General features: G+C 48.0%; 1 protein-coding gene across 3 annotated transcripts in view; it reads right to left on the reverse strand.

The window, feature by feature from the left end:
- The window catches only part of TSSK4 (testis specific serine kinase 4), a 191,170-nt gene that overhangs the window by 37,725 nt on the left and 137,576 nt on the right, over positions 1-15,869 (reverse strand). The window contains exon 1 of one of the 3 annotated variants that reach the window (XR_011204809.1): positions 14,769-14,845. The exons of the other annotated variants lie outside the window; for them this stretch is intronic. The gene's annotated coding sequence lies outside the window, so the exon portion shown is untranslated. Of the gene's footprint in view, positions 1-14,768; positions 14,846-15,869 lie in introns of those variants that run through there. 3 annotated transcript variants of the gene reach the window in all.

Genomic DNA, 15,869 nt, shown 5'->3' on the forward strand with positions numbered 1-15,869 from the left:
CTTGTTTCTTTACATGCACAAAAAGCCTTGCACACGTGGCTCACACAACACCCTGGTTTTGAAAAGGTTAATACCTTGCGCTATGTTTATGGTAGATTATTCATAGATAAATACCAAAGCCATCTCTTTAGAAACAAAAAGTGTTAGAAATCATGAGGGCAGTTAAACTTTTTTTATATAGCGCAACCCCACATCTAAGATAGTAGAGCACCATACAAAGAAGTTGGTAAACTAACACATGTAGAAAGGAATGCCCTTTTGGAGTGTGACTCGCACCGTGCCTAGTCTGCCCATCTTCCCTCATATATTTGTTTCCTGCTTGTGTCTGATCAGTCCTCGACAGGAGCGCTCATGTCTTCTCACACGCTCCAAAAGAGCAAAGGACGCCCCCAAAAGGGGGCATAAAGGGCCGGCGCTGTAACAGTCGCCTTGAACCCTAAAGGGACCGGTTAAACCGGTTTTGGGCAGGGCGCGCAAGCACAGCTGTGGCATCCCCAGCCCCTGAAACAGCAAGTTGGGGGAGAAGGGGCGAGATATGAAAGGCCATTTGAGGGGGGTTTGAATCATTCAAACCCCCCAATGGCTAAACAAGGATATTCCATTAAGGATCAAGGGGGTACATTTAAGGAGCGCACCGTCCTCTGGGGACGGACAGCAGATGACCAAGGACGGCGCGTTGACAAAATTGAAGAGGAAGAAAATAGATGACCCACGGAGACCCTCGGATCGACTCTCGCTTTTGAGGCCCCCTGACAGCTGCAGCGTACGTGAGACCACCACCCCAGACGACACGACAACGACAACCATCGGTGTAGGGTGAGGTCTGCCCAACCGGGCAACGCAACCCTGTTTTTTCAGCTGTTCATTATTTCCCTGATTCTCCTTGGCACCGTGGTTTTGCCTGGAGCGGGGGACCGCCCAACCGAGCATCGCAACACTGTGCCGGGAGCCACGATCACATCAACTTTCCTGGCGCCTGGATTTGGTTCCTTAGTGGGGGACCGCCCAACCGGGCGACGTGACCCCGTGTTAGGAGCTGCGATCAAATCTTTACATTCCTGGTTCCTTGATTTTCCTAAGCGGGGGACCGCCCAACCGGGCGACACGACCCCGTGCAAGGAGCCGCAAACCCTCTTTTATCCTTGCCCCTGAACGGGGGACCGCCCAACCAGGCGACGCGACCCCGTATCAAGCAGGCGAGAAATGGCGCCGGCACGGAGGACAATGTTTTTTTGCAGGAAAACAAAGGCGGAACAATCACACCACGCCCTCCTGCTGGTCTTGAACGTGGGACCGCCCAACAGGGCGAAGAGACCTCACGCAAGGAAGCAGCATAGAAGACAAGTACTATCCCTAAGAAAATAATCTTACCTGATCTGGAGGCGTTCGCCCAGCGTAGCTTCCATCTTCAAAGCTTGCCGCACGGCAGCACCGACTGCAAGCGCTTCCGGGGGGCGGGACCCAGAACTTGGGATCCTGGAAGAAACTCTGCAAGGCTTCCCCGCTGGTTTCCTCTGGTGTTTTCCCTGTAAGGCACAACTATTGACGAAACAGGCATCAGTTGCCTGATTTGAGGGACAAAAAAATGTAAAAAAATAAAAATAAATACTAGATCACCAGCAAAGCATCCTCGCTGGAGTTTTAAGGTGAACTTCACTATAAGATAAGCTATTGACGAAACAGGCATCAGTAACCCGATTTGAGGGACAATTAAAAAAAAAAAATATATATATATATATATATATATATATATATATATATATATATATATATATATTTATATTTATATTTATATAAATAATAATGAACTACCAGCAACAGCATGGAAGAAGTGCAGGTAGTTGAGCAACAAGATGATCTGGAGAGGATGCTGGCACATATGAGGGCAGAAGCACTGAGGCGTGGCAAGGACTGGTTACGCGCGAAGATGGTTGAGAAAGGAGATGAGGATCAGACACTAGACGTGACAGATCAAAACATCCTGCCACCGACGGAAGATGTCAATGGCACAGGGATGGATGCGGCCCTCTCACAAAGAGCAAACAAACAGAGTGGAAGGAAAACCAGCAAACAGCCAAAAGGGCAAGGGGGGCAGACTGGGCTACCGCGGCGCCAACAACATGAAAAGCACCGGAGAGCAGCAGTTTGTGTACACCAACAGAGGGTGAGCATATAAGTGCGATAATCAAAGAATGTTTGAAAACTTTTGCACCATTGCTACTAATAGGAAGCGGCTCAGGGTTAGGTCTAGAAAGCGCAGGGAATAGGGAGAGCCAAGGGAACCCCAATAAAGGTGAAGGGTCAGGGACACAAGCAGTTCGGAGCGAGCGACCAACCCCCGGAGATCCCACGCCAGCTTGGGGCATAGCCAGGAAAGAAATAGACCCCCCAAGGTCAGTGGAGACCTACACTAGACCATCATTAGGTCCCCCAGCCATGACGACAAGAGCTGCAGGCCTAGCAAACGCCATCCCTTTAACAGTGAAGGAGAGAATATGGCGAAAAAAATTCATAGATATTTTCTTACTGCTAGAAATTCAGCTGGAAGGGCTGGATCTCACAATATGCGATAAGAAGGACGAGGACAGAAAGGACTGAAAGAGAGCCAGGAAGGAAAGGAATTTTGAGATTTGGTTGGACGCTTTCAGAATAATGGCTTACGTAATAGTTGAGAAGTTCTCACGCTGCGCAGCTGGCCTCTGGGTATACGCGTCAAAAGTACACGAGGCGCACTACCAATTCCCGGGCGATGCATGGCTAGAATACGACAAAAGTTCCAGGCTGAAAATGCAGGCCCAACCAGAAATGGAATGGAATGAGGAGGACGTGTCTAGATACATACAGAAGATGATGGTGGCCAAAGACGTTAGCTCCTGGGCTGGGAGGGGGGAACAGCCCCTTCGGAATATGCATTCCAAAGGGAAGCACAAGAAATACAAATCGTCCCACAGATACAAGCCCTGGCACAGTGGTAAGGGTCAAGGTGACAAGGGAAATCAGGCAATCTGCTGGAAATTCGAGACTGGCAATTGCACCTGGGGTCAGAGCTGCAAGTTTAGGCACAGCTGCTCATCATACGGTGGGGGAGCACCCAGCTTCAGCTTGTAAGAAAAGCAGACACCGATCAGACAAAAAAAGAAAAGAAACATTAAAATTGGTTTGCCAACGTAGGCGCAGGTGGGTGGCTGGAAGAACTACAAGCTAGCAAGATCACCCATCAACATTCAATTTTTGAGAAAGCTAGCCAATGAGCATTACAACAAAAAGGAAGCGGAAATGCTTGTTAGAGGATTTGAGGAAGGTTTCAGAATTCCAGTAAGAGGCCAAATAGTGGGAGGCAATGACAAGAACCTAAGATCAGCCATAGAACACCCACAGGTGGTTCAGCAAAAAATTGAAATAGAGTTGAGGCTGGGGATTTGATTATTTCTCTGCTGGGCATGGTTCCCAAGAAGGAGGCAGGGCAATACAGACTTGTACACTATTTATCTTTCCCAGAGGGAACATCAGTAAATTACAACATCCCCACGGAATCATGTTCAGTAGGTTACGCCACTGTAAATGACGCCATTGACATGATCAAATCAGCAGGCAGAGGGGCGCTATTGGCAAAGGCGGGCATTGAGTCAGCCTTCAGGCTATTACCGGTACACCCAGACAGTTTCTACCTGTTAGGTTTCCAACACAATAGGGAAGTATATGTTGACAAAGCCATGCCCATGGGCTGCTCCATCGCCTGCGCATATTTAGAACAATTCACTACATTTCTGGAATGGGTTTTACATAAAAAACATCCAGCTAGGGGGAAAATGCACTACCTGGACGATTTCCTATTTGTGGGAAAAGCAGGCACAGCCTAATGTGCCAGCCTACTGAAGGCTTTCCAACAACTAACAGAAGACATGGGTGTCCCTTTGGCAGCAGATAAGACTTTTGGGCCGACAACGTCACTAGTTTTCCTGGGTATTGAACTAGATTCAACTGCGGGAACTTCAAGGATCCCGGGAGATGAGGTGGCAGAGCTAAGAGAAGAGATCAAGTCTTTGCGAGGTAAACAGAAAGCAACCCTCGGGGAGCTCCAAAGGAGGGTCAGTAAACTTAATTTCGCAACCAGAGTTATCCCAGCAGGGCGAGTTTTCGCAAGGCGATTATGCAGATTGACATCAGGTCTTCGCAAGAAACACCACCATGTTAGGTTGGGTGCAGGAGTAAAGAGCGACCTCGCCATGTGGGACTCCTTTCTAGATGAATTCAACGGTCTGCTCATCTGGAGAGAGGGCTGGATATCGGCCAAAGGGATTGCACGGTTCACAGACGCCACAGGCGGCTGTGGTTTCGGGGGGCTGCTGGGCAATGAGTGGTGTGCGGGCAAATGGCCAGGCAGATGGCACAATTTGGGGATCACCAAGAACATCACTTTTTTAGAGCTATTTCCCATAATGGTAGCCATGACAGTCTGGAAGGACCAACTGCAGAACATGAAGATAACGATGTGGTCAGACAACCTAGGTGTGGTCTTAGCAATAAACAAGGAGCCAGCATCCTGGTCGACATACTGCGGCTGTTGAGGCATTTGGTGAGCATACAACTCAAAGGGAACCTGGACATGAGGGCGAGACACGTGCAGGGCATGAAAAATTAACAGGCAGATGCTCTCTCTCGTTCCCAGATGGACAGATTCAGGAAGCTAGCCCCGGAGGCGAGTCTAGCGATGACACCTTTTCCAGACGGTCTGTGGGAGCTGGCGTAGGGGACTTGTCAATTTTAGAGCATAATGCACTCAAACCAGAGACACACAAGAGGTACGCCAAATACGCCAGGGCACTCATGGTAATAGGGGGTCTTGAATCACTTAGGGACCCAGAGGCGACCAGACTGGCAGTGGAGAATTTCATTAAATGGGCCTACCAACAGGGGAAAGCTAAGTCCTGGGCACAAGCGCACCTAGCAGCAGTGGCTCATTTTCCAAAGATACAGACGGGCATAGACCCCACAGCCTCACACTACATTAGAACTGTGCTGAAAGGCTGGAAACGGCTTGAGAGTCCTAGGCAGGACAACAGACTCCTCATAGATTTCAACAAGCTGACCATACTGATAGACGCATTGGAAACGGTAGCAACCAACCCTTATGAAATAGGTTTATTTAGAGCAGCTTTTTCCACAGCTTTCTTTGGGGCCTTCAGCGTGAGTTGGTAGCTGCGGCAAAACAAATGGGCGGCAGCATCTGCCTCCAGGTGGAGGGTTGCAGACCAGAGTCAGACAGGGTGCGTTTGTTACTGAGAAGGTCAAAGACAGACCAGCAGGGCAGGGGTACATGGATTGAACTTAAATGCATAAAACAAAAAAAGTATTGCCCAGTCTGCAGCTTAAAAGATTATCTATCTACGCGCCCCAGTTCGCCTGGCCCACTATTCATGCACAACAACAGGAACTGGTTGAGCAGATTCCAGTTCTCAGCAGTCATGCGCAAAGCAGTAAGGCAAGGAGGCCTGGCCCCAGCAGTTTTGGGATCCCACTCTTTCCGCATAGGGGAAGCTACAACGGCAGCAGATTTAGGTTTAGAAGAAAACGCCATTAAAGCAGTCGGCAGGTGGCGATCCAAAGCATATAAAAGTTATATACAACCGCATTTGATATAGATGGAAATTGGCTCTGGTTGTATTGACAGGTGCGTCACCCAGGACTGTATGGGTGGTTGGGCACTCTTTCATATCCAGACTACAAGCATGGTGGAAACAGAACGGCAATATTGAAAGGAGAGACCGAGTGTCAAAGACAATCAGATGATGGGGTTTCCCAGGCATGAAGTGGGCACAGCTTTTGTAGACAGTGCAAAGTTTGTTAGAGACAGCACAGAGGCATCCGGATGTTATAATCATACACCTAGGGGGTAACGATTTGGCCACAGTGGGGAGAAAGATCCTTCTGAATGAGATCAGGCAGAGTTTGCTGATAATAACAAGACTATGTGGGAACTCCACCATCATTTGGTCAGAAATAATCCCCAGGATCAATTGGCGAGGGGCTGTCTCAAACAAGGCAGTAGACAACTCCAGAAGAAAGCTGAACATTGCAGTCATCAAGTACTGCAAAGCAAATGGGCTGCAGAGCATACACCACGGTTTGATGCACCCCAGACGCCCAGAGTTATACGCGCCAGACGGTGTGCACCTTTCATGTGAAGGGATGGGCATCTTTTGGGCAAACCTGGCAGCAGGGATAGCATAGTCAGGCTGCAAAAAAAAAAAGAGAAAATGATGGGTGGAGCTGCTCGGAGACGTTAGCCTCTTAGGCAGCGTGATGGAAATAAAAGGAGGTTTTACTAAAATGGACGGTAAGCACACATAGTAAGGCGGTGTGCAAATTGAAGGCCACACCTGGGGATGCCTTATGGCAGGGTGAAAGGAGGCCAGCTAAGGGGAGTAAGCGGAACACGGCACTCGCAGCCCAGACCCGCCAGGTCGGATGGCAGGGCACAGGTACACACCAGGTAGCGAGTTGGGCCTAATTAAAAGAACTAGAGGCTACCCTCTTGGAGAAACGCAATAAAATGGACACTATGGACTGAGCCCCCTCCAAAAAGAAATGTGGGATTGCCTACAACATATTGGGTCAAAGCGACATGACTAACAGAGGCCAGGACTCTAAGGCCGATCAGTCACTGCTAGTTCTACATTTCCAGTTTTTAATTCATTGTAAATTTATTGTTCTTGACCATTACTAAGTTTGATGATTGTATTGACAGAATTGTGATTTGATTAGCAGTAAAACTAATGTTCGCTGAATCAACTGAATTTAATACTTACAGGCACTTACACATTTGTCCATGTCAATAAAAGCGGCCAAGTTATATCCACGCTTAAGTGTGGCACATTGCCTGGTTTGTTACAGAACGCCGTTGGCGGGTCAGTATTAGTATGATACAAATTACTGGAGTGAGACAAGTGCGGGTGTTAGAGAAAAGGCCGCCCCCAAAGGGGGTATAACGGGCTGGCGCCGTAATGGCTTCCCTGGACCCGGAAGGGACTGGTTAAACTGGTTTTGGGCAGGGCGTGCCAGCACAGCTGTGGCATCCTCCACCCCCCCCGAAACAGCAAGTTGGGGGAGAAGGTGCGAGATATGAAAGGCCAATGAGGGGGGTTTGAATCTTTCAAACCCCCCAATGGCTAAACAAGGATATTCCATTAAGGCAGTGGTTCCCAAACTTTTGTGACCCGCGGCTCACTTAACCTACTGCCAGTGGTCGCAGTTCCCTGTTATGTTACTTATTTTGGTAGGTGGGTCAGGATTACAATCGAAGATGTAATGCTATCCTATCCACTGTAGAGCGTCTTGCAATGTCAACAACTGATTGGGAAGATACAGGGTTATCGAAGTGTACTCTTACTGCGTTGTGATTTAGTGCTCTTTTTTTCTATTTTTAAAGAGATGTGACTTTAGGTTGTTCCTGAGCAGCGTTGTGAGGCCCTGATAAATACAGGAAAGTTGTTTCAGATCCTGGGTTCACTGTTAGAGGTCTCCCGTCTAGTTTTTTTTAAATGTTTTGCACTTTATTACCTCCAGTCTGATGGTAACATTGGGCCTCAAAACTACATAAAAGAGCACTCTGCAAAGTCAGTATAAAGATTTCCAAAAAAAGTACACAATTTTATGTTGCAAGCAAATTCCTTCTTCGGGCAGGCACATTCAAATCCCTAAAAAAGGTGTGTTCACTCCAAAATAGTTTGGGTCAAGCCACAGAAGAAATGTGTGTGAATCGGAGTCACTACCAGCGTTGCTGACCTACCTGAAGGGCATGTAGAGGGACAGAGGTAGCACCACTACTAGGTTCTCCTTAAAAGAGTCGGGTAAACAACAAACTCCTTACTTTCTCTACACACTACCATTCATTTTCCTTGTACGCTGAGTTGCTGAACAATAAAAGAATGTTACACTTGCATGTCAGGAGACACTGTATGTAGTAGAGCATTTTCAGTTTCTTGGCTGGCATAGCTGTGACTGGAGTTGCTTGGTCTTTTATGGAGGTTAAGCATCCTTATAAAGTAAGAAAAGGTGAACCTAAGACAAGAGACAAGGACTAATCCTGCCTTGATTTCTTATTGTCTTAGTTCAAATAAAAATGAAAATGTCAATGTGTTTGAGAGAATCGCTCTCACAATCAATCGTTCAAGTGCTATAGAAAATTTTATGAGGTAATGAATGGGACAATAGAAGTTTGTAAAATTAATATTTTTTTACAGTACATTTGTTTTGTATTTATCTTTTGCAGGTTGTCATGCCCAGAATAAGATGATTACGCCAAATAAATACTTTATTGGTAATTATTGGTGCAAGGACAAAAAATGAGAGATCATCCTCAACACGAGAGAGACAAAGTGAGCAAGGGGAAAAAAGGGAAACATTTTTAAAAGCTACATTCGTTCCTTGAAAGTATCCTGTAAAAGACCTGGCACGGCTAGCCCAGGCCAGAAAGTGATGACACTGGCTTTATACAGCTAGCAGGCAGTTCATTGATTACCTTATAGGAGAAGAAAGGCAGAGCAAGCCTCTGAGCACCTTTCAAGAGGGCTGCCTAAGCCCTGCACCCAGCTTCCATCCCCAAATTTCTCACACATCCAAAGCTGCAGCAATTGAGGCTTCCATGTCTCCCTCTTCTGAAATGCAGGTCAGAGCAGGAACTGGTGCTGCAGGCATGGAGGGACTAGTAACATTCACTTCTGCACTCTTGAAGAATAATGCACTGCTGCCATCTAGTGGTAAACGTTAGTGGTTTTATGCTTATACTGAAAACCTCAAATTTCTGTCTAGATGTTAACCAGCGATTATTTCTTCAATTCGAAATTTAAAACCCTTGGTGCAGGGCGCCCCTGGCTCCTTTTGACGGCGCACTGGGGCACCACGGCACACAGATTGGGAACCACTGCATTAAGGGGTCAAGGGGGAGCATTTAAGGAGCGCACCGTCCTCTGGGGACAGACAGCAGATTAGCCTGGACGGCGCGCTGACAAAATTGAAGAAAATACCACCATCTCACCCCGACAATAAAGCATCCAGTCACAATGCTGGACAGACGGAAGGGGCAGGTGGAAATAAAAGGAGGTTTTACCAAAATGGACGGTAAGCACACCTAGTAAGGCGGTGTGCAAATTGAAGGCCACACACCTGGGGATGCCTTACGGCAGGGTGAAAGGAGGCCAGCTAAGGGGAGTAAGCGGAACACGGCACTCGCAGCCCAGACCCGCCAGGGTCAGAAGGCAGGGTACAGGTACACGCCAGGTAGCGAGTTGGGCCTAATCCAAAGAATTAGAGGCAAACCCCTTGGAGAAACACGGTAAAACGAACACTATGGACTGAGCCCCCCCCAAAAAGAAATGTGGGATTGCCTACAACATATTGGGTCAAAGCGACATGACTAACAGAGGCCAGGACTCTAAGGCCGATCAGTCAACTGCTAGTTCTACATTTCCGGTTTTTAATTCATTGTAAATGTATTGTTCTTGACCATGACTAAGTTTGATGATTGTATTAACAGAATTGTGATTTGATTAGCAGTGAAACTAATGTTCGCTGAATCAACGGAATTTAATAATTTAGGGCAATTACACATTTGTCCATGTCAATAAAAGTGACCGAGTTATATCCACGCTTAAGTGTAGCACATTGCCTGGTTTGTTACAGATGCTCGTTGGCGGGCCAGTATTAGTATGATACAAATTACTGGAGTGAGACAAGTGCGGGTGTTAAATAGGTCTGTAAATCCTGTTCTTATCTAGTTACACTGTCTGACTTCAAAGTAAGAGGATTCCACAGTGTGGCTTGCCCGTCCCCCAAATGGTATTAGTGTCCCTATGACGCAATAGACACAATAAATAAGAGAACACGCCCACATCACCGTACTTCCTGGGCCACCACAGTTCCTAACTCGAGCGTAGTGTTCCGTCATTGATCCTGTCGCGCCCTGCACCAGTTGCCAAGTTTCACTACATTACAAACAACAGTCCCACACTAATGTACTAGGACTACGCAAGGTCACTAAGATTTGTAAGTAGTGTTCATAACCAGTACAAGACTGAACTGGACTAAATACCACCTTTGGCGTCATTACCAGAGTTCTGGTTAATGTAGAGTCCAGCTGGACTCATTCTAGTCTTTCTGCCAGCCACTCTGCTGAGGGCTGGTCTTACATATGTAACCCACACCCACCCAACACAGGCGTCACCAGTCAGGTGACCCTGCCAATAAAAGGGGCCGGGCACACGTGCCTGAGGCCAGTTCAATACCACTGTGTCTGCGTCACATCATTAACCAGCATGAGGGCCTAGGGCCCCACATTACATTGGCGACGAGTGGGATGGACTCAACTCGGTGGAAGAAAGAGAGAAGCGAGGCCGTCGCAGCCCCAGTCCCACTGGTGTAAAAGGGGGTGAGTGCTGCTGATCAGCGCGTCCCGCAGCACTGTAAAAACGGCTGCGGGCGCCGAAAATAAAGCGCTACAAAGTGCGCAGATTTTCTTTCCCCCCAGCCCGAGGAAAAATGCACTAAGCCCCCCAAAGAGTCTGATGCAGTGCGGCCCGCAGCGTGCGAGAAAGCTGCTGGGTCCGCACAGTATGTGGGGGAAATGGCGCTGTCGCGCGCCGTGAGAAAACAAAAGAAAATAAAGAATTGTGACCAGGGCCGATACTGTAGCTTCCAAGAGAAAGAAAAAAAAAAACGCGGTCCGCAGCGTGTCCCGTGCCCCTGCGGCCGCGCGTGCAGAAAAGAAAAAAAAAACATGGTGCGATCGAGCACCAAGAGTGAAGAAAAGACCGGGGGCCGTTTCCCCCTTGGTCCTTTTAAATTGGCGCTGTAACAAGCCGTGCGCCGTGAAGGTTGGGTGACCACCCGTCCGTAAATTTCACGGACTGTCCGTAATTTCGCCCTGCCGTCCGTTGTCCGTGATGAAAGTCTTCACGGACAGCATTTGTCCGTAATTTTAGCCTTTCACCTTAAGGACAAAGGAGGCAGGTCGAAATTACGGGCAGATCAGTCTCCCCAGCTGGACTGGAAGGCTGGGAGTCTCCTGCGCTCTGAGGGAGGGGCAGACAGATAAGAATCAGACCTTCTTGCCAGGGGGTCTCCTTCCCTAAAGACATGCAAATGTGCCCAACTGGTAAATCTGCAAATGCAAAGGGGCTTGAAAACCTGCATTGACTTTACTAAAAAGAGTCACTTGAAGTTTTCTGGTGCAAAGATATTTCTTTTAGAGAGGTATTGTAATGGTGTTCCAAAGTGAGCTGTGGGGTGTGTGGTTTTAATGGAGTGTTATAACATTTTTTAGTACTAGGTATAAACTGTATATTATTCAATTCTGTATTTGAGAAGCACTTTTTTTTTATTTAACCAAAATGTATTTGCGCATTTTGTAGCAGCCTTTATTATGATGTAATTGTATTTTTAAAAGTTCTTTCAGGTACCTCGGTACCTCATAGTACTAACAAACATTGGCAAAGCCAATAGGTCTCATCTACGAAAGAGTTATTGGCCTTGCTAATGTGTTTTAGCCATAAGCAATGTTGTACACCAGAGTAGCTGCTGTTCAGCATGGCGTAAAGTTAGTGGCATATGGAGTAGAGTGGCATAGGAGCAGTGGTGTAGAGCCCCGTGGTGCAAAGTACAGTGCAGTGGGGTGCAGTGCAGTTGTTTAGAGTGCGTTAGCGTAGAGTGCAGTGGTTTAGAGTGCAGTGGCATGGAGTGGCGTGGGACAGAGTAGAGTGGCATAGAGTGCAGTGGAGTAGAGTGGCATACAATGGAGTAGCAGATAGAGCAGTAGTGTAGAGTGGTGCAGTGGCAAAGATTGCAGAGTAGACTGACGTTGCAGGGAGTGCAGTGGCGTAGTGTAGAGTGGTGCAGAGTAGAGAAAAGTGCTGTAGAGTGGAGTGATGTAGAGTGGCATAGAGTGCAGTGGCATAGAATGCAGTAGTACATAGTACATTGGTGTATAGTACAGTGGTGGAGAGTGGAACGCTGCAGAGTAGAGTGTCAGTGCAGTGATGTAGAGTGGAGTAAAGTGGCACAGAGCGCAGTGGCGTAGAGTACAGTGGTACAGAGTAGAGGGCAGTGGCGTACAGTGCAGTTGTTTAGAGTGCATTGGCGCAGAGTGCAGTGGCATAGAGTGGCATGGGGTAGAGTTACATAGAGTGCAGTGGAGTAGTGTGGCATACAATAGAGAAGCAGAGAGTGCAGTAATGCAGAGTGGTGAAGTGTCAGAGTGCAGAGTAGACTCATGTGGCATAGAGTGCAGTGGTGTAGGGTGGTGCAGAGTGGAGTATTGTAGAGTGGTGTAGAGTAGAGTATAGTGCCTAGAGTGCAGTGGCATAGAGTAGAGTGGTGTAGAGTGCAGAGTTGCAGAGTAGAGTGTCAGTGCAGTGGTGTACAGGTTCTGGCAAGGCAAGAGAAAGCTGTGCATGATAACCCTGAATGGTGATCTGTAGAATGGTCAGTAGGAAACAATGAGCAGTGCATTAAGCCTTTCTTAAAAGTCTTTACTGGTAAACCCCATCTCATGCAGGGAGGTGGGCAGAAAGCCAGCAAGCCACCCATTGGACCTGTGCAGCTGAATAATAGCATTCTAAGTCCAGAAGACCTAATCCACCCACAGTCACAGTTAGTTTTAGAGTGGAAAGAGTTCCTGATGGCGCCGCAGTGACCAAATCAGATGTGTGGCCTGTCTGAAGAAGGAATGAAGGGCGAGCAGAGGAAGGTTTGCAAAATAATACTATCATTGGGGTAGCACACCATATTCACTAGTGCCACATGGCCTCTACAGAAAGCAGAAGAGACCCAAAAAGCAAACTGGGCTTGGAGGGACCGTTCGCTCTGCCGAGATTTTCTTCCTGGAAATCAGTGTAAGAATGGTAGATATTAATCATTAGGTATCAAAAGGTTGAAATCTAAATGTATATAAAGGCAAAAACAGTGTCATATGTCAAAGAAACACTAATTAAATTTAAAAATTTGTAAATTGTGTTTGTGCAATTTACATCCCAAATATTTTGAAGATTCTATGTGTACTTGACACTTAGGGATAACCCAGATCTCTAGTTTGGCTTTTGCTCAATTTCAAAACCATATAAAGACATGGACAAAGTGGGCAATTGCCTTGCACAACCTTGCAAGGGGTCTGGCCCCTGCTCACCCTTCAAAAGCACTAACAGCGGACCATTGCACCAGAAGAGTTTGCCAAGGTGGATGGGTGTTGCTTGTTCAACCACTTGACAGTGCCCCTTCTGTTTCGCTCCTGTGTGCAGAGACAACTCCCCAGGTTCCCAATACCTTTGAATAGTCTTGGTGGACCCATCTTGTCTGATTTTAGGAATTGTCTCACCTTGTACTTCTCTTCCTTATTTACCCAGTTCTTGGCAACAACCCTTTGAATTACTTGCCGTGGATCTCCCATTTGCTCTCGATTTCATCCTCCTCTTTTATTATCTTTGATTGGTAGTCCGGGCTCCCATTTCTGAGATAAATGTAGAGTCCCGGACATACACTCTAGTGCTGTGAGACCACAGACAAGTTATGGGTACATCACATCCTGACATTAGGTGTGAGACTGTCGCCCACACCATCTGCCCTGCCTCGTTAAGTTGAAAGTCCATGGGCGGTTGGGGTAAGCCAGATGTTTTTGTTCAATTTGTTTAAACTAGAGTAAGGTTAATTACCTTAATGTTTCCCAAACTGTTTGCCAGGGGTTTTAAAATGTTCAGAAACATAATCAAAATTTTGCTGTTACTTTCTCTTCAGGAAAGATCGGGTAGATTTGGGTAGGGGTGATGGCCTTGCCGCAGTACTGAAGGGCATTAATTTACTACTGAACAAGGACGTAATGTGACACCTGAATGTAGCATACCAGGAGGCAATCACAAAAAGACCACAGTGAATAAATAGTGCTATGTTAAAAAAGAGTAAATAAATGCACTGACAACATAGTGAGGCATGGCCTCTCTTGCACGTGTCTGTAAAACTGACGTTTGTTCTTGAATTTTTGTCCTGAATTTTGACCCTTTGTCCTGAATTTTGACCCTTTGTCCTGAATTTTTGTCCTGAATTTTGACCCTTTGTCCTAAATTTTTTACAGTCCTGTCCAGAATTTGCCTTAATGCCAGGTGGTCACCCTACGTGAGGGGAAGAAGTATTATGGCCGGGCCGGTCGCCCCTTTTCACTTTTAAAGAATGGTGCACTCGCGCACCGAAGAAGATTTGCCCAGGGCCGCCCCCACCCCAAAAATGCCGGCACAATGGCCGCAGGACGGAGGACTGCTGCGGCCGCAACGAGAGATCCGTGAGGGTGCTGGTATGCACCTTAAAATAAAGAAAATGCCCAAGAAAATGCCCAGAGCCGCCCCCACCAACTTTCGTTAGGACCGAATATAGTGGTGCTGACACGCACCAAGCAGAAGATAATTGCCAAGGGCCGCCCCCCCACCTTTATGAAAAAAAAAAGAGAACAAGGAAAAACCGGGAGAAGCACAAGGTGCAGACACGCACCAAAGCAACAGGTGCCCAAGGCCGCCCCCACCTCCAACAAACTTATAAGAAGAGAGGTGCTCACACGCACCTAGATAGAAAAAAAAACTGCCCGGAGCCCCCACGCCCCCCTCACTGACATTGGTGCCATCTGCACGCCTCTTCAAACGAGGCTGTGCAGGTTGAAAAAGAATTGAACAGAAAGAAAAAGAGAGAAGAGAAAAGGGAGAGATGAGAAAGAAAATAAATAAAATTGCACTTACCTGCAGCCCCCACCAGCATGAGAAGTCCTCTCAGCAGCATGCCCCCCTCACCGGCATCTGTTGAAATAAACAGGCCGGTAACAGGAAAGACCGTCTTGAAGCTAGAAAAAAAAGTGCACTACTGGCATCCAGTGGCCAGAGTTGGTATTGCATCCTATTTCTGTTTTAAAAGGTAAAAGAAACTTGGATGAAGGAAAGTTTACAGCAGCACCTTCAGAAAGTGACTGCTCCAAACCAAGAGTGCGCCCGTGGACAGAAACGGCGCAGAAGACGGAAACGGCGAGGAAGAAGGAAGCGACGCGGGCGACGCTGCAAAAGGGAAGGAGAAGACTGCAGCTGTCCCAGCCAAGCTGCAACGGTGAGAAACGGACGCAGTGCCACAAGAGATACGAAGAGAGCGCGCATGGTCTGCGCAGCCTCTGGCGGCCATCCGCCGCCACCGATGAGAGAACGCCACATGCCCCAGCAGTGATGGACATCACCGTAGGACAAGAAAGGGACATGCCAGGCGTTGCCACAGGACGCCCCCCCCCAAAAAAAAGAGACTGACACGTGCGCAGCGAGCACAGAGAGCTGCGCCCGAGAATGTGACGACATGGGTAAAGTCCGTGAAGATGGAGAGAGTACCCGAGAGCGTGACGTAACGCACGGGACAAGAGGCCATGTCAGCTGGCCGCGCAGCGTGGGAAGATGGCCACTGTTGGCCCATCAGTGAGCAGGTCATCTGAACTGACCGACCCTGCCAGAGCAGATGGCAGGAGTGAGCGCCGTAACAGCGCAGCCTCGAGGCGCAAGAATGGCGCCCTCGAGTGAAGAGAAGGAGGAAGAGAGTGGGGACCCTCCTGCCAGAGAGGTTCACCAAGAGGATCCGGGAACGGACCAGACCGGGAGAGGTCTCCATGAAGAGCAAATCATGTCCTACCCGCAGGACTCAGCCTGTGAGAGGCTGCGACCGAGCAAGATGCACCAGAGGAGGTGCAGTGATAGGTCCATGTGACGCAGCATGCGACCTGTGGCACAACGCCACATCGAGGACGAAGAGGAAGATGCACCAGCGAAGGTGCAGTGATAGGTCCGTGTGAAGCAGCATGCGACCCGTGG

This window comes from Pleurodeles waltl, chromosome 6, assembly GCF_031143425.1.
Source record: "Pleurodeles waltl isolate 20211129_DDA chromosome 6, aPleWal1.hap1.20221129, whole genome shotgun sequence".
Classification (NCBI taxonomy): domain Eukaryota; kingdom Metazoa; phylum Chordata; class Amphibia; order Caudata; family Salamandridae; genus Pleurodeles; species Pleurodeles waltl.